The sequence below is a fragment of the Mesoplodon bidens genome (assembly GCF_964165515.1).
Source record: "Mesoplodon bidens genome assembly, chromosome: 9".
Classification (NCBI taxonomy): Eukaryota; Metazoa; Chordata; class Mammalia; order Artiodactyla; family Ziphiidae; genus Mesoplodon; species Mesoplodon bidens.
This window is the reverse complement of record NC_138166.1, coordinates 28,491,248-28,510,642: the sequence shown is the minus strand read 5'-3', so window position 1 is coordinate 28,510,642 and position 19,395 is coordinate 28,491,248.

Below are 19,395 nucleotides of genomic sequence, written 5' to 3'. Positions count from 1 at the left end.
CTTTTTTTCAAATTTTACATGTTGGAGTTCCTCAAAGTACAGTCTTGACCTCCTCTCATGTCTATTTACAATTCTCTACCTGGGCAATGGTTCTATTCCCATAGCTTTAAATAATAGCTACATGTTGGTAACTTACAATTTTTCTTCTTTGATGAAGACCTCACTTGAGAGAGCAAAATTTATATAACTAACTGTCCCTTTGATACGCTGAGTGGGATACCTTAGGGGAAACTCAAAGTTAAATCATCCAAAACAAAACTCTTGATTAGGCTTCAATCTGATTCTTCTCTGTTCCTCCTCATCTTAGTAAATGCTGTTATAGTTCACATATTTACAGAATCCCCCAACTGAAAGTGACTTTTGATTTATTTCTTCTTTTACCACCTTACACTTCCTTTAGTTCCTACATTTATAGCACCTTAAGGAGTTTTAGCATCTACCTTTCTTTGTAATATATTTTGTATCTATACATTTCTCTCTTTGCTGCTAAGAGCTCAGCTCCAACTATTTCCATCTCTTGCTTGGATTACTTTTATTTTTTTTTAATTTATTTTATTGAAATAGACTTAATTTACAATGTGTTAATTTCTACTGTACAGCAAACTGATTCAGTTATACAGATATACATTCTTTTTTATATTATTTTCCATTATGGTTTATCACAGGATATTGAATATAGTGCTAAACAGTAGGACCTTGTTGTTTATCCATTCTATATATAGTATTGCTTGGACTACTTTTAATCGCTTTCAAACTGATTTCTCATTTCTGTTTTCTCTCCTCCCATTCATTCCACACACAGCAATTAGAATAACCGCTAACATAGAAATCGGATCATTCTGCCTCTATGAACCACCAATGTAAATTATGGACTTTGGTTGATAATGATATGTCAGTGTAGATTCATCATTTGTAACAAATGTACCGCTCTCATGGGGGAGGTTGATAGTGAGTGGTAAAGACTGTGTGTGCATGTGTTGGGGACAGGGGATATAGGGGAATTCTCTGTACTTTCTGCCTAATTTTGCTGTGAACCTAAAACTCCTCAGAAAATAGAGTTTATTAATTTTTAAAAATTAATACTTGGACTACTCAAGTTTCAACTGGATTATACATTTCTTAGAAGTTATGGATATTTTATTAAAAGGTGAAGTGGTTTGGTGAGACACTCAGCAATATCTGAAACCTGGTTTTCCTAGCTACCTCTTAGCTTTTTACATATTAAAGATATAACCGGGCTTCCCTGGTGGTGCAGTGGTTGAGAGTCCACCTGCCGATGCAGGGGACACGGATTCGTGCCCCGGTCCAGGAGGATCCCACATGCCGCGGAGCAACTAGGCCTGTGAGCCGTGGCCGCTGAGCCTGTGCGTCCGGAACCTGTGCTCCGCAACGGGAGAGGCCACAACAGTGAGAGGCTCGCATACCGCAAAAAAAAAAAAAAAAAAAAAAGATATAACCACAAAGCAGGAGAGACAAGATAATGTAAATTGATTTTGACTCTAACTACTAATTTAAAACTCCTGTAATCTCAGCCACAACACAATACTACCTAAAGCCAAGCAACCTCAAATCAAAACTAGTTCCATTCCTACTCTATACTTAAACCTAAGCTAAAGGAGGTTACCACTTCCCTGATATGAAAGCCCACATGGGCCTCTGCGTCGCCTATAAGAAGCAGGTACACATGACAGCATTAAGTCATTAAATCACAAGTTAATAATCCTTCGAAATTACTTTCGCCTCTGGCTTTGTATTCAATTATAAAAATTATGTTAAAAAGTTATAACTTTGAGAGAGTTAACCAAGTTCACTAGGCCTTCAAACCAACTGAATTAATCTTTTTTTCTTTATACAATCCCTTGGATAATTCAATTTTTATTTAATTTACTAAAGCCATAATTTCTTTTGGGTGTTATTTCAGAGAATTTTTCTGGAGACGAGAAGTGAGTCTTGAATCTTAAGAACCTAATAAAGAAAATTATATTTTTGACTTTGGTTTCTTTCAGTTATGAAGTTATATCTGGGTTCTCCCTAAAACCACATACTAACATATATTCACTCATTGAGTACATGGGATCATTTTAAGTGGAAAATTGGTAAATCCACAATCGCTCTTCAAAATTACCAGTTAAAGAAGGTGTGATGTTTTCAAGGGACAAGGTTGAAAGTGGTTTGGAGCAGGGATTTAGAAGAAGCTTATTATTAACGTCTGACCTATGTTCATTTGTTCAATTTGTTTCAGATGAATGAGTCTATATAATGAATAATGAATGAGCCTATATGATACATTATTATTAGCTAAAGGCCATACTTTATTCAGATTTCCTTAGTTTTAACCTAATGTTCTTTTCAATTCCAGGACCCATCTATGATACCACATTACGTTTAGTCACACATCTCCTTAGATCCTTTTGGCTATAGTAGTCTCTCATCCTTTCCTCATTTTTTAATGATCTTGACAGTTTTCAGAGTTACTGGTCAGATATTTTATAGAATGTCCCTCAGTTGATATGTGCCTGATATTTTTCTCATGATTAGGCTGAGGTTATGTGTTTTGGGGAGAAAGAACACAGAGGTGAAGGGCCATTCTCATCACATCATCAATAGGTTTTAAAGATTTATCCACATCAAAAATGTGCAGCTCTTTAGTTCATATATATTAACTTTTATTATATTTGCATATCAACATTCCAAAATATATTTAGTTATTCTACCATTAATGGAGAGCGAGACTACTTCCAATATTTCAAAACCGCAAACAAAGCTTCAATATCTCTTTGTATATGCGTGTGAGATTCTCCAGCAAATATAGGTAAAAATAGAGTATGTGCCTTTTTATCTTTACTACCTTTTCCTTTCAGAGTGGTTGTATAAATTTATACTCTATAAAAACAACAGTATATAAGGACATGCTTGCTCTCCATACTTGCCATCATTTGGTTTTGTAAGGTTTTAAAATTATTGATACATTATGGATGTGATTGTTTTAATTTGCATTTCCATGATCATTAGTGAATATATTTGTAAGTGCACTAGTTGATTATCCTGTTTTATTAATCAACTGTTTAAAGCCTTTGACCATTTTTCTATTGTGTTAATTGTTTTTATTCTTTTGTTTAATTGTATTTTCTTTCATTGATTATCTTATATTTTTGCTTAAGCCTTTGACCATCTTTCAGTTTTGTTGATTGCCTTTATTCTTTTTTTATTATATCTTCTTTTTCATTATTATTTTAAATGTTTGTTAAAGAACCTACTTTGTGAGGCTCTACTTAGCCTTTTACATATACTAAGTTATAACACTTTGTTTATGTATGTAGCAAATACCCTCTCCCAATCTATGGCTGGTCCTTTCTTTTTTATTATGATTTCTTGAGATGCATATATATCTTTTATTAATGTACTTCGTTTTTTTTTTTTTTTAGTTTGTGTACTTTGTGTCTTATTTAAGAAATCCCCTTACCTTAAGATCATAAAATTACCCTTTATTTTTCTTCCATAACATTTAAAGTTTTGCTTTTAACATTTATGTTTTATTTACCCTGAAATTTGTTTTTCTATTTGATGAGACAGCAATCTATTTTTTTAAATAATTTTCTCAAGTTTCAAATGTCTATGTGTAGAGGTCTACTCTTGGGAGTGAATGGGGGAATCTGGGGCTCAGCTTGTGTGCATCACCTCTGTCAGTGATTGGACCTTGTTCTGTAGGCTGTCAAATGCTTGTCATATACTTTGTTGTTATAGAGTTTATGATAGGGGTGGGGGCTAATCTGATACCAGCTATATCATTGTCATGATTGCAGGAACTGAACTCAAGATGTCTATACTTATAAAGGTTATCCTTATATTTTTAATCTTCATAGTTGTCTTAAAAAAAAAAAGACACTAATCAGTATCTCTCCTTTTTCCAGTATCTCTCCTTTTTCCAAACAATATAATGACTGTTGAAAGCCTTAACTCCAATTGCTCTCGTCAACTCGCAAGTCTGTTGTTTTAGTTCAATGGTATTTTGTCATTATTATTGTTTGACCCAACTCATTGTTATTTAGATAGTCTCCATTTTGTTAGTTTCTTAGTTCACCATAGTTTCTCACATTTATTTCTTTTCTTCTGAGATTAATTTTATTTAGCAGTTTTCCATGAGGATCTGTTGGTGGTTAAACCAGTATTTTTTAATCTGATAATTTATTTCACTCTAATTTTCTAATGGAATCATAGTTGGAGTACTATTCTAGCTTGTCAATGATTTCCTCTCAACTCTCTAAAAGTGTTTGTTTGGCTTCTATCTTTCCTTTTAAGAAATTTAATCTCAATCAAATCTGTGCTTCCTTTTCTTTTTATATATCCCTTGTGATTTGTTATTAAACTCTTTCTTCTATCTTTGATTTTTAACATTTTACTATGAAATGTCTAGACATAACTGTTTGGTTTTTTTTACTTATCTTTTTCATTACTCTGTGTGTTTTCAAAATCTGAAGATACATACCTTTCATTGATTACATTCTCAACTATTATCAACCCGAATATTACCTTTATTCCATTCACTCTATTTTCTCCATCTGGAACAGTTTTTTAATTATATATAGGGCTTTTTCCTTCTGTCTTCCAATCTTTTATTTTCTCTCATATTTTCTTTTATCTTTTCATGCCTATCCTGAATAATTTCCTCAGGTCAATCTTCCAGTTCACTAATGTCTTCTTCACTGTATTTAATTTGATTTTTGAAACGTATATTGAGTTTTAAATTTCAATTAATATTTTATAATTCTAGAAATTCCATATGGCCTTTATTTAAATCTCTTTTACTGTGTGAAATATATCATGCCTACAGAAGGGCATAAAGTCTTTATTACAGCTTAAAGACTAACCAATATAGTCAGAAGGTTGCTTAAGAAATAGAAAATTTTCACCCTAGAGCTAATCCAGAATCACAATGCAGGGGTTAGGGGTACCAGCAGCTGAATAAATGTCTCTCAGCTGGGGAAAAAAAAAAAAAAAAAAGAAGAAAAAAGAAATAGAATATTTTCAGTAAGTTTGAAGTCTTGTATATGACCATTCCTGATCTCATTCTTCTTACATCTATCCCCAGTGGTAATCACTATCTTGATTTATATTTTAACTTTTAAGTAAATGATATTACTTTAAATGTGTTCTTCAATTATTTCCCCTACTTTCAATATCTTTTTTTTTTTTTTTTTTGCGGTACGTGGGCCTCTCACTGTTGTGACCTCTCCCCTTGCGGAGCACAGGCTCCGGACGCGCAGGCTCAGTGGCCATGGCTCACAGGCCCAGCTGCTCCGTGGCATGTGGGATCTTCCCAGACTGGGGCACGACCCCATGTCCCCTGCATTGGCAGGTGGACTCTCAACCATTGCGCCACCAGGGAAGCCCTCGTTTGTTTTTTAGATTCATATATTTTGTTGCAGGTAGCTGTAGTTCTTTTACTTTTACTGTTATGTTTCATTTACACATTTTGTGTAGACAGAGAATTGAGATATTTATATATTTGGGTTCATATAAACAATGCTTATGAGCATCCTTATACATGTTTCCTGGTTCCTAGATACAAGCCTCTCTAGGATGTCTACCTAGGAGTAGAATATCAGACCATAGGGAACGCTTATCTTCAAATATACTAGGCATTATCTGTTTTCTCTAGTGCTTGTAACAACATACTTGCCCATCTTCACTTTATAAGCATTCCCATTATTACATATCATCACCACACTTTGTATTTTCAGACTGTAAGTTTTACCAACTGGCACATATGTATCTACTAAGGTATATCTCCTTGTAGTTTTAATTTTTATTTCCCTAGTTACTAATGAAGTTTAACATATTTTCCTGTATTTGTGTGCCATTTATTTTTTAACAATGAGGAGAGCACTTATTACAGTGGTACCTGTACATAATCATTTGAAGAAAATGGTTCACATTCTCCTGTGAGAAAAACTGAAGGAGGATGAAGTGCCTGGAGGCCTCTTTAAACTTCTGTACATTTATGAGCAGCTCTGATGTGCGAAATATTTCCAAATGCACTCCTGCTCTCACTTGTTGAACATGATATCTCATCTGAAAGAAGTGTAATTCAATCTGCCATGAATAATCTTAACTTTGTTGTGTTTAAAAATATGGTATTGGCAAAGCTTTCCCCAACCAGATACCACAAATTGTAAAAGTGAAGAAGGCTCATACATAAAGTTTTGATGACCAAAATAAAAATGGTATAGCAAAAATAAATGTATTTATGACATGGATAAAGTTGACACTGAGTCTTGCATGTTGTTATGGAGACAAATAATGGATATATTTATTAACACTCCAATTTTACTGTTTTTTTATCCACATGTTCTCATCTTAGATTTTTATGTCATTTTTCTATTATGTTACCAAACCCCAGTTTCCAGCAGATTTGCTGGTTTATCTTTTAATCTTCTAATTTCACCTGGTTGTTTCAAATTATGACATAGCCAAAGGCAAGTTAACAAGTCTAGACAGCATATACATGTTTTGTTATTCTGTGAGAAATATTTTAATTATAACTTTAGTAAAGAAATCTTTCTAAGAGAAGAAGTAATAAGAAATAATCTATAGCTTTTAAAATAGTATTTTTGTTTTACTCATTTATCTCTTATAAAAGAAAAATGTTATATAAAAGAAAGATAATTACTCACCTATTTAATCAGTCCATCTTTTAAAGTTCTAGTTCATTTAAGGCTTAACTGTGTCCTAAGTAAGACAAATGTTTAAGCTTCATCTGTGTACTGAAGATGTGAAACCAAAGGTTACATTAATTTCAATTTGCTTAATGCGAAGTAACCACAAGTAAAGAAGGTATTCTACTAGTATTGAGAAAAGACTTTTTTGGAGAAAACTAAGCATTATAACTATTAAAGCTTTTAGGATATTTTCTTTCTTGATGCTATTTCTTGAAAATAGGCGTATAGATATCTGAATGGACAATTTAATGCTATGCTTGGAAAGCTATATTTAAATTTCCACCAGTCCTTATTTAGGGCACTATTCTTTACGGGATTTTTCTTTTTTTGTATGTCACAATGTAGGCACTGAATCTCTATTCTGTCTCAGCAGATCTGCTTGTTCTTGTCATTCTGGTTCTACATTGGCCAATGATACACCTTTTTTTAACTTTATACCATTCCATATTCCAACATTGTGCTTTTGCACATTAATGCTTTTGTATCTGGGTTTTATATTTTTCCAAAGTTCACACTTTTGGTTCAGTGTCTCCATCTGCCATAAAAGCATTTTCAACGTACTCTGTAAGTTGCTGCTACATTCCTTAAAAAGGAAGGCTTACCGCTCGGTGTTTCACTTCAGTAATATAAGAGATAGTATAGATCACCCAGGCTTTTGCCTGGGAAAAGAATAATTTAGGTTTGAGTGTTACCTGAACTATATCCCTCCACCCTCCACCATTTGTTACTTCCTATTTCAGACTGGCAAATAGCTCCGTGGACTATTCCAAACTAGAGTTTTGCAGTTTATTTTATTACTTACAGATGGCTTGCATCAAAATAAAGAATGTTTTATAAACATAAATATATAAGCATAAAATTATCATAAAAAATGGAGAAAATATACATCCAGTATTACATTAAATAATTAAATAAGATATATACTCTAAGCTTATCATATCCCCATAGCTTATTAGTACATTATTTTCTTGAAAGCAATATCTATACAGAACATTAATGTTGCTGACTATTATTGCCAATAGCAGATTGCTCAGATATGATTTACAAAATAAGAAATTCAGAAATGGCAAAGTCTTCAGTGGGAGGATGTTAGAATAAATTCAAAATACAGCCATTTCATGCTCTTTTATACATAATGCATTCCTGAAAAGAGCTACAAGTCAAATATTTAAAACTTTCTATAGACATGTTTCATTTAGAAGATTCCATTTTTAGTTAGTTAAAGAAAAGGATTATAAAATCCACTAACTATAAGTGCAGGTAAAACTGGTGAAATTTGAATATTGCCAGTGGACTAAACCAATATCCATTTCTTGGTTTAATTTTGTAGTAGAGTATTGCAAAATGTTATCTCTGGGAAACTGGGTGAAGAATACATTGGATTTCTATGTGCTATTTTTTGCAACTGCATGTTAATATAAAATTATCTTAAAAATAAAAATCCATTAACCCTATCTCTTTCTTCAGACAGTTTTTAATTATATACCTCAAGTATTTGGTGCCTGCTCTTTATCTGGGGTACTTTACACAAAACTGGTAATTTGATAGGCTTAAGTCAAATTAGAATGCAATTGACAGTCAAAGGTTCACTCCTTTTAAAATACTTAATTATTTACACTTTATTTAATTGTATTCATTTAATGAGACTTACTGTCTTTAACACTAGTGACATCACATTTCTTTTATAAAAACTCAAAACAAAGCACTAAAAATGTAAAATATTTAAATCATGAAACCAACAAAAGCACAGTGTTCTTACAGAGTTGATGACACTGTAAAAAGTAGTTCTTGAATTGCAGACAGTGTCAGCAGGAAATAGCTTGTGAAATGTTATGAATCTGGTCGGAGTAGTTTGAATTTGATATGTAAAAGCCTATTAGAGGTGTCCCCGTGCGACTGCAAAAAAAAAAACTGGGATGTGGGAAGCCAAGTATGAAAATCTGGGGTAAGCATTGTGGAATGACATGAAGTCTAAAGGGGTGGGGCAACCTTACAAAATCTTAGTTGTACAAAAGAAACTCATAATCTAAGATGTTTCTAATAAGGAGAAATTGACCAGCCACCTCTCCCATTTCCCTCACCTGCTCTCTGCCCGGCTCCTCATACTGACTGCACTGTTCCTGATGGCACTCCCTGCTACTCACAGAGAAGAGACGTCTCACATAGAATTGTGACTACATAGTCACCATTTCCACCCTCTGAAACACTATTAAGTGTCTTTCCTGATTCTGGACTAACTCTTCCAATTGTGCTTCAAATTCATGGGCTCGCTTTCTTCTGAAAAATTTTCTGTCAGTATAAATTATTTTCTCTTTCACCCATATCATGCATGTAAGCCTTTCAATTGATTCCTTGTCCACAGCTGATAGCTGCTCAGATGGCTTCCATCAGAAAAACAAAACAAAACAAATCCTTCCTTTGAATATATATCCTCTTCTAAACATTACCTTCCTTCTCTGAGAAATAGCCATAAAATTAAGATGTCATAGGTATATGGCAAAATGAGCAGACTTAATCATCTTTTAAAAATAATATCCACTCATTATTACTTAGATTTGTTTTCAGGAAAAAATGAATTTTTAAGTGATGAATAAGATAGGAGCGCTCAGTCTGGTTTATAAAATACCTTAATTCTAACACATTTAGTAGGAGACTCAAATTTTGCTAGACAAGAATGATTTTCATACATACCAAAGAACTCACAATAATAAACACATTTGGAAGAGAAATAACATATATATATGTTATTATATATATATATATGTTATTTTATATATATATATACTTTATCTTGCAATGATCCCAGACAGGGAATTTTTCTAGAGAAGGGAAAATAACACCGTTGACCACCACTATTATTTTCCTCTTCCTTACTATGCTCAAAGGTGCTGCTGAGCCGGCCTGGGGCAGTTATGGGCTGTCTGCCTAAAGACCTTGCTGAAGTTAATGACATACACACCTGTGCCAGTGCCTATTAAGCTTAGCTCACTCCCTAAGCAGCTGAGAAATTCCTTAGGCATCAGTGTTTATCTGAGCCCCTGAGGGCTGCTCGAACAGAGGAGGTCTCTGTTAGATCATATCTATGATAGAGAACCACCGGGCAGTGGTACAAAGGGACTTTCCCCCAACTCCTTCTTTTTCAGACTCCTTATTTTGTTTTGCCAAGCTACAAATTCTAGAGGAAAAATTAAAGTAAAAATGCTATTTACCTCATTATTTCTTAGAACTGTCAAAATCATTTTAGTTATTTATTAATTTTTTAATTGACAAAATTGATTTACAGTGTTGTGTTAGCTTCAGGTGTACAGCACAGTGATTCATATATATATATATATATATATATATATATATACATACACATATATATTCTTTTTCAGATTCCCTTATAGGTTATTATAAAATATTGAGTATAGTTCCCTGTGCTATACTTGTTGGTTATCTATTTTATATATAGTAATGTGTATATGTTAATTGCAAACTACTAATAATTTTAGTTTTTTTAAAAAAACTATTTTATGATCTTTTAACACGATTTCTCTGAAAATAAATTTTATGCTCAATATTTATTTCTCTCTATCCATGATTAAGAGGAAGAAGTTTTAACTTTATAAGTCTTTCGAGACTTTTTCTGGGTTTTTCTGTGCCTAAGTCACATAGATGCAGCCTTCAAGCAACTGTCATTTGAGATAGCTCAAATGTTTGCCAGTGATCAGTTCCAGTGCTGTGGTCGTTTGCAAGAGGACCACTCATCTCTGCACAATCTTTTACTTATCTTCTAGTTTCTGCTTCACAGTTGCTTCCTCAACAGAGCTGAGGGAGAATATTCCAGTGATAGCATGATATGAATCTACTCTGGCTCCTCCCAGGGAAGGCTTGGGCTTATATTTCTTTGTCCTTTTCCAACACTTTACTAAAGCTTCCAGCTTTGTCATCTTTATCACAATCTACAGGGCATGTCCAGGATCATTACAAAGATAACAGATAAGTGTTAGATACTAAGCCCTTCATCTTGGCAGGTGGCCCTACTGGGCTCTCTCAGAGACCACATCCTCTCTACTTCCAGAAGCCTGAAAAGTGTCAGCTGAAGCTTTTACTTTTTTCCTGAAACATTTAAGAGAAAAGTTGTAGACAACATTCCTTTTTACCTCTAGAAACTTCAGCTTGTTATAACTAAGAACAACATTCTCTAACATTAATCAATATACAATTCTCAAATTAAGGAAACTGATGAAATACTATTATCTAATACACTTTCTTCATTCAGTGTTTTTTTCACAGATGTCCCAATAATGTCATTTATAGCATTTTCCCCTGATCTGGATCCCGTTCAGGCTCTTGCATTGCCTTCGGTTGCATATCATTTCAGTCTCCTTTAGTTTGGAAGAGTTCTGCAATGTCTCTTGTCTTTTCACAACCATGATATTTTTGAAGTACAGGCCTGCTGTTTTGTAGAAGTAAGAGCTTTTATTATCTTTATTCTTGTTGTTGTTTTATCTCTTCCTCTATATCAGCCATCTTCACTGGTAAAACTAGCCTCCCCCACCAGGTCCCACCCAAGATGATTACAGACAATCTTTCCCTTCTTCCCTCTACACTTCAATATCAATACCTGAACAAAGTTGGTGAGGGTGAAGGTTGCACAGGGGATGCACAGGGTTTGCACAGCTTATAGTATCTTTTAAAAACAAAAATGGAGTGTCCGCTTCATAAAAGTTAATGATTGATTTGGAATTGCTGGGGTTGAGCTCTGAATGCTCAAAACATACCAGGATGGATAAATCTAGCAGCCCTTTGAAATATGTTTCTGGAGTTTAGGAGAGCTGTTGGCCTGGAAATGTTTTTGGAACAAATCTACACAAAGGTGATGGATATAGAAAATGGAGTAAATATTACAACATAATAAAGGAGTTGGAGAGAAAAGAAGAAAAAGTAGAATTCTGAGAATGTCTACAGTTAGGGCAGAGAAAGGGGGGGGGGAAGCCTATGAAGCCACAATGAAGAAAAGGCACAGTGAGAGAACTAGAAAAAGATTTATAAGAACAACTACCAATATATCAAGGAAGGAGCACTCCTCAAAGAGGAAAGAAAAGGTGTAAAATATCACAGGAACTGAACTCAAATTGTTCGAGGGCTGGAACCAAAGCACACTATTAAGAGGAAGTTGTTCTTGTTGAGTTTGTTGCAACAGGACATGAAAGGAAAGCCGAGTGGGGATAAGAAAATTCAAGAGGCAAGTAGAGATTACTCCTTTGTGCCCTTTGACATTGAGAGGAAGGAGAGTCGTTTAACGACTACATGAGAAAGTAGAAGGTTTGAGGGAAGGCATTTTGATGTAGAGGTGAATTAAGCATGCATTGGTGAGCAAACAGCCAAGGAAGAGAGGAGACCTGCCAAATTCAAATTCAAATTAAAAGAGCAAAGAGACTCAGCACATTAATAGAAGCTTTAATCTTCAAAGAAAAATTAAAAGATGGATAAAGAGAGAAGAAGAGAGATATTAAAGCATCTCACATTAAATGACCTCAGTTTCTACAATGTAGAAAAATGATATGTTGATTGTTTTAGTAAGGGTAGGGCATAATGACAGAAGATAAAAGTGATCTGAAACACTGTTGGACATTCAATAGATCGTCAACATTGAGGATCCGTGGAGGATTTACTCTATGCATATGTACTGAATCCAAAGAGCAGCCCCAAATTAACAACACAGAAAATATAGTGCAGAGATGCCCAAGGCTCTGATTTTGGTAAAGTAAGTGAAGGAAATAAGAGATTCTTAGGGTTCAAGCAATGCCATTGCTGAAATGGCTGATCATCATAGAGGCATGTGATTCTGGAAAGGCTCTAAAAAGCTTAGTGAAGAAAGGCAGAATGAGACACAGAGGAACCTTATGGTGGCAAAAAACAGACTGAAGAATTGGAGAGAGCAGGAAAAGGAGGCCTTTGATTAACAGGCCGAGATACAGATGGATAGTCAAAGCTGTTTTGTTGTGCAGTGATCTGGAAGTACTAGTGCGAAGAGCAAAGTAAACTGATTGTATGTCAATAAATGAACCACAGAAACAGAAGGTGTCTTGAGTTTTGCCATTCAAGATAACTAGGCTTTACTTAAAACAGTTGAGATTTTTCTTGAAAAGCAAATGTACACTGAAGCTTGCTTATGTTTAAAACCAGGTTCCAAAGGATGGGGTAGAAAGTAAGAAGTATGCTGGCAAAGTGGATAGTTGGAAAAGAATGACCAGCAGGAATAAAGGAAGCAAAGGATGTAGAATTAGGTTAAACCAGAAACGCTGGTTAAGGAGAGGGGAAAATTCTAAATATGATAAATACGTAATCGGTTATTGGAAGAGTTTTTATATTTAATCATTTCCAGTGTTCCATTTGGAATGCTAGCATGATAAAATAGGACTATAAAATTTTTCTCACTTTATTTTGATTTTTCATCAAAGACACTTAAAGATATACTCACATTAAAGTTGGACACATGTTACCAAACAATAAATGTGCTATTTAGAGTTTAGCAATAATGCTTTTATTAAAAATAATTATTTTATTAAAAATAACTTTCTGTGGGTAAGGTCCAATGGGGTAGAACTCCTACTCCCACTGAATGTTCTTGGATATGGAAAATATTTTTATATGATTTTATTCAATCAAATAGTTACTGGAGGACATTTTAAAAATTAGCAATGAATCAAGACACTTGTTTAATAATGCAGCATTTTAGGTATATTTTTTAAAGTATTTCATGTGCTCTGACAGTGAAATGATAGTTGGCAAAATCACTCTAAGACAAAAGGATTATCTCATAAACCAATATTTTTTAAAAGATGTTTATCTTCTGAAGGCTTCCGATTATATGTAATTTTAAGATTTCTAAACTATGATGACATATATTTTCTTTTTGTTAAACATGGAAGGGCTTAATTTTACAACTGAACTCTCCTCTTTCTTATAGTGAATAATGCTTGGATTCAAAAGAAATAAATGCAATGGAAATAGGAAATGCAGTTTTCAGAGAAAAGTTGATAAATTGTGATTTTATTTTATTTAGGAAGTAAACTGAATGAAAAAACATTGAAACCTCCAGGGATTCCTGGGGTTCCTTTTTTTTTACATTATGGAATCACTACAGAGTATGTTGGGGCCAATGCACTGTGCCAGGTAAGGCTTTGTATAAAGTGGACAACTCAGTTGTCCTCTAGGATTAACAGCGTTGTAAACAAATAGGTCACAAGGCACTTACTAGGTTTAGTTTGTTGTCGTTTGCCTCTTAACCTAGAGCAATGAGTTGCAAAGTAGGTATATGACTTCCTCTTTCTTCACCCTTCTCATAATTCTCTCATCTCCACGCTCATAAACAATGGAATCACAAAAATGGCAAAACCAAAAAACCAATAAGGAGAATAGAAGAGGTAAAATTAAAGATCAGAAGAATAAACTATCACTAGGGTCTTTTGAAAAACAATTTTCCAAGACATGTGGGTGGTCAAAGCAAATAACAGAATCCAAAGATTGCATGAAGGAAGAACAGAATTTCAACTCTGCAGCCTGGAAGGCATCAACACCAGTTATCTGATGAGATTTCCAGATCCTACACTGGAAGCAAATACTGATGTGTACCAGTAGGTTTTTGTTGAATCTTACATGTTTGTCTGTCTCTGTCTCTCTCTTTTTCTCTTTCTCTCCCTTCTTCTCCCTCTCCCCAACTTTTCTCTCAATTGCTCTCTGTCTATACATGTATATGTATATATAGATATAGATATGGATATAGATATCTCTGGTTTGTTCCATTTTTGAATATACGCACTGCTTAGTTGATGACAACCATATGATTAAAAAATGAAAATAAAGTCATCATTCAGAAAATTGACATTTAGTGTAGAAAAATATCTGGATAATTGTGTTTCTTCGTTTTCCCTGGACATACTGAAATTAATTAGACACAAATTTGTAATATGCAGGATACATACTAACTTTTCATTACAAATGTTTTACCAGAAACCTCAAAGGTACATAGAAAAAAGTCACAATTTTAAGTGAAAATCCGTGTTGCTTTCCTGTGTAGAATTTATAAAAAGTATAGTACAACATTGTGTCTATGACCAATTACATATATTATAACAACAAATATTAGGAATGCATGTTTTCCTATGTCTCTATGGCAACTGGATTAGTATGAAAAGGAAGGCAAGAACAATATCTTAATTTATAAATTATTTGATTCATATATCTATTGCCAATGCTAATATTTGTCTTTAATGTAATTTGCCTTGGAAAAATATATTGTTGATCACAGGCAAATAAAAGACTTTTGTATTATTACACAAAGAACCTGAGAGAAATTGCGCTTATAAATAATGAGGTCTTACTTTTAAACTTTCTTCACAGCAAGGTGGTAAACAGTGCCCTAATTTATGAAATTCATCATATATTTGTTTTCTACTAAAAGAACACCAAGTTTTTATCTGTAGGCTTTACATTATATATATTCATTACATATGTTTCAAATGAAATGTCATACAAATTGACAGTGTTTCAAACAATAATGATGTGGATATTTTTACTGTGTTCAAAGAGTTTCAGCCCTAATTCCTATACTTTCTAGACAGAACATTTACAATTTTAAAATATTTTCCAAGAGGATAAATGCTTTGCAGTAAAAAGTGAAATACAAAGGATAAAAAGAGTCAATTAACTCAATATCATTTTTCAAAAAACTAAGCTGTAGAAAAGTATCTCAATTACTGTTTTTATGATTATATTTTATTATAATTTGAAAGAGCACAAAGGTCACTGTGCTTAATGCACATGCCTTATAAGGAACCACAAGGTTTTTTCATTTGCCATCATTTATCCACTGATGTCTAGATAAATCTTTACAGTACCATAAATTTCCACAATATAAACTCAATAAAAGGCCACATGGCATGTACTTTGAAAACATCTGCCCTTGCCATCTATAGAATTTCTATACCACAAAGGAGACCATGTTTAACCTTCACTTTAAACAATGCAATTACTTTGATGCAAATCTTTGGCTTATGATACAAGGACTTTTCTTGGATATGAACAGGAAAAAAAATCAGTATATTAGGCTTTCAGTGTTGAAACTGGAAAACTGCCTTTCCGTTCATGTAACCGTTTCATCAAGCAAACTAGGAGTTCAAAATCATTTTTGCTACCACAACTACCACAAAACCTGCAAATATGCTATCTGGGGTCCTTCCACAACCACAGAAACTGAAAGAATATTTGATATCATTTATAGTTTAACTCTATATTTAAGTAAAGAAAGAGTTCACCAAGTATAAAATGTGTGTCATTTAATAAGAATGTGAACTAGTTTTATAAAAATAAGGATACTGAATTATCTCTGGATTGAAGCTGAAAAAACTCTAAGTTATTATCATTCAATGTGCAATATGAAGTTGCCATTTTAATTTGTCAAACCTAAAAAAAAGGATGGAATGTCTATATCTTAGGATTTTTGGAAACTGAACTCTTGACCCCACCTCTTAAAAAAATTATGTTTAAGAGACTGTCATATAAATCCAAGCTGGTAAAGAATATTTACAGTGGAGAATGAATGAAGCCTATGAAAGCCATGAAATTTTAAACAGATTTAATACTGTAGAGAAATGTATTAAGTATGCACTTGTAGAAAAATATGGAAATTTGATTGGGAGAAGCTAAACAAAGATTCTGACAATTTAATGATAAATTGGTGAAAGAGAAACTGTAAGTTTAATTCAAGAAAAATTTCTACTGCTTTTAAATCAAGATTAGGAGAATGTGGAAGTTTTATAGTCTTATTTGTATACTTTTTAATTTGTATTGTATTTATAGAGTATAGCAAGTGAAACTTTCCAGGAAATATAGTTAATATCTTAAGAAATTATGTGTTCAAGATAAAATCATAAATCCACTTTTGCTTGTTTAGAAATGCATACTAGCATCAAAAGCTTAAAATATGCAGATGCACCATGCTCTAGTAAAATTCAAGATATACCTGGCTGTAAAATAAATGTTGATGCAGCATAAATGTATTAATTGTTGATGTTTCTCTTTGTCTTTAATAGCACTCTTTATTATTATTATTATTTTTTTTTTACAATTTTTTAGTTCACAGTGCTTAGGATAACTTCACAGTTATATCTTTCAGACAAAGTTAACATAAAATCATGAAAAAAACTGTACCTATTAAACATGTGTTTAATACAAGGTCTCTGTGTTAGAGCTAAATAAGCTACTGAATACAGTAAGCTTTGTGGGACCCATTGGCTTCCACCTCCTTCTACGAAATGATCCTAACCAGTTATAGAAAATATTTTGAAAAATTATTCAAAAGATGATGTATACTCATGGTAAACATAATTTAAAAATTAAAGAAGAATATAGCCTAAAGTGCAAAATGTCTCCCACTGAATTCTTCCTTTATTCTAGAGTCTCTAAGACATATATTATATTTACATACATTTCCTTGTATATATTTAGTATTGCCACTATATATACATAATCCTTTGCTTTATACAAATAACCCTCCTCAACCATATTGCTTGCAATAAAAATATAGATTAACCATATGTCCATATCAGTAATGTAGATCTCTTACATTCCTTGAAACAGCTATGTATTTTTCCGCTATATTCATACATTAAAATTTACATAATTATTCACATTGAAATGGGCCTTTCATTTGCTTCTAGTGTTTTCTTATTATTTTAATGATGAAATGAAAAGCCTTGAACATATATATCATTGCAACTTATTGGAGTATATAAGATATTTTTTTAGAAATAAAATTGTTAATAAATATTGTAAAGAATAAATTTCATTAAAGGTGTCAGCAAATCATATTTCCTCAATCCAATATCTGAAAATTTATGCAACTGATAGATTTAACAAAATAAACACTACTAAAGAAGCAATGAATTCCTATTAATATTGTTGTTATGGACTGAATGTTTGTGTCCCCCACCAAAACTCGTATATCAAAGATCCAAACAACAGTGTGGCTATATTTGGAGATGGGTTGCTAAGGCAGTAATTAAGGTTAAATGAGGTCATAAGGGTGTGGCCCTGTTCCATTAGGATTAACATCCTTCTAAGAAGAGACACCAGAGAGCTCACTTGCTCTCTCTCCTCAGATGCACAGCAAGGAAAGGGCACGTAAGGACATGGCAAGAAGGTGGCTGTCTACAAGTCAGAAAGAGTGCCTTCACCAGACACCAACTAGCTAACACCTTGATCTCAGACTTCTAGCCTCCAGGACTGTGAAAAAATATCTTTCTGTTGTTTAAGCCACCCAGTCTGTGGTATTTTGCTATGGAAGCCCAAGGAGATGAAGACAATTAAAGTTGTTGTCACAATTTTTCTGTCAATTAGATTGAATAATTACCTAAATCAAACTTGCTCATGGTTATCCAGAAAAACTTTTAAACTTTCAGGCTGGCTAGATATGATTTGTTAATAGCCAAATTCAGTAAAAACTATATATATGATATACATATATAAAAGGAGATATAATATGTATATATATGTACATATATATACACACACATATAAGGATAACATAAACGGTAGAAAAACAAATCCATGTTTCAGGAAATGTAATTCACTACACATGTTTCATTTTCTTTCTCGGAAGATGTTTGTCTTTTTATAAAAATCTTCATACTCAAAAGTGTTTAGGGCTTCTCTGGTGGTGCAGTGGTTAAGAATCCACCTGCCAATGCAGGGGACACGGGTTCGAGCCCTGGTCTGGTAAGATCCCACATGCCACGGAGCAACTAAGCCCGTGCACCACAACTACTGAGCCTGCACTCTAGAGCCCGCGAGCCACAACTACTGAGCCCACGTGCCACAACTACTGAAGCCCGCACGCCTAGAGCCTGTGCTCTGCAACAAGAGAAGCCACTGCAGTGAGAAGCCCGCACACCACAACGAAGAGTAGCCCCCGCTCACCGCAACTAGAGAAAGCCCGCACGTGGCAACAAAGACCCAATGCAGCCAAAACAAATAAAATAAATTTTAAAAATCTAAAAAGTGTTTATTAAAAACTAAGAAATGAGAGATTTTTCTAAATATGAGAAATAATAAATGAAAATAAAGCTGTAGTGTAAAGGAAGAATCCTAGAATGAATATGTATCTATAGTCAAATGATCACTATTTCACTGACTGTCTCTTGATAAGAAAGCTATTATTCCAGCATCCATATAGAATAGAGCTCATTACCCATACAACACTTAGCATTTTAGAAGTAAATTTCGTGTACTTATTCATTATATCCCTACACTTCCACATCGTTCCCCCCCAGTAAAAATCACATACTGGGAGTAAGATGAGAGAAGTATTATTATTGAAACTTTACAGATGAGGAAACTCAAGCTCAGGGAAATTAGCATAAAGATGTGAACCAAGATTTCATGAGTATCTAAGCTTGTGTTCATTCCCCTGCAATGCACTCTATTCTTTCTTCCATACACCTTCATATATGTGTTGAACAAACATTAATGCTTGTCCGTTCTACGTTGGCACTGTGTGAGTAAGTAACTGAGGGAGGAACACAGTGGTGTGGAATCAGAGGAGTACATGGATGCAGTAGGCAGGGCAGGAAATGCTCTGATAGAATTAGGCCCAGGGAGCATGGTAATAGACAGCTGACAGTCTGGA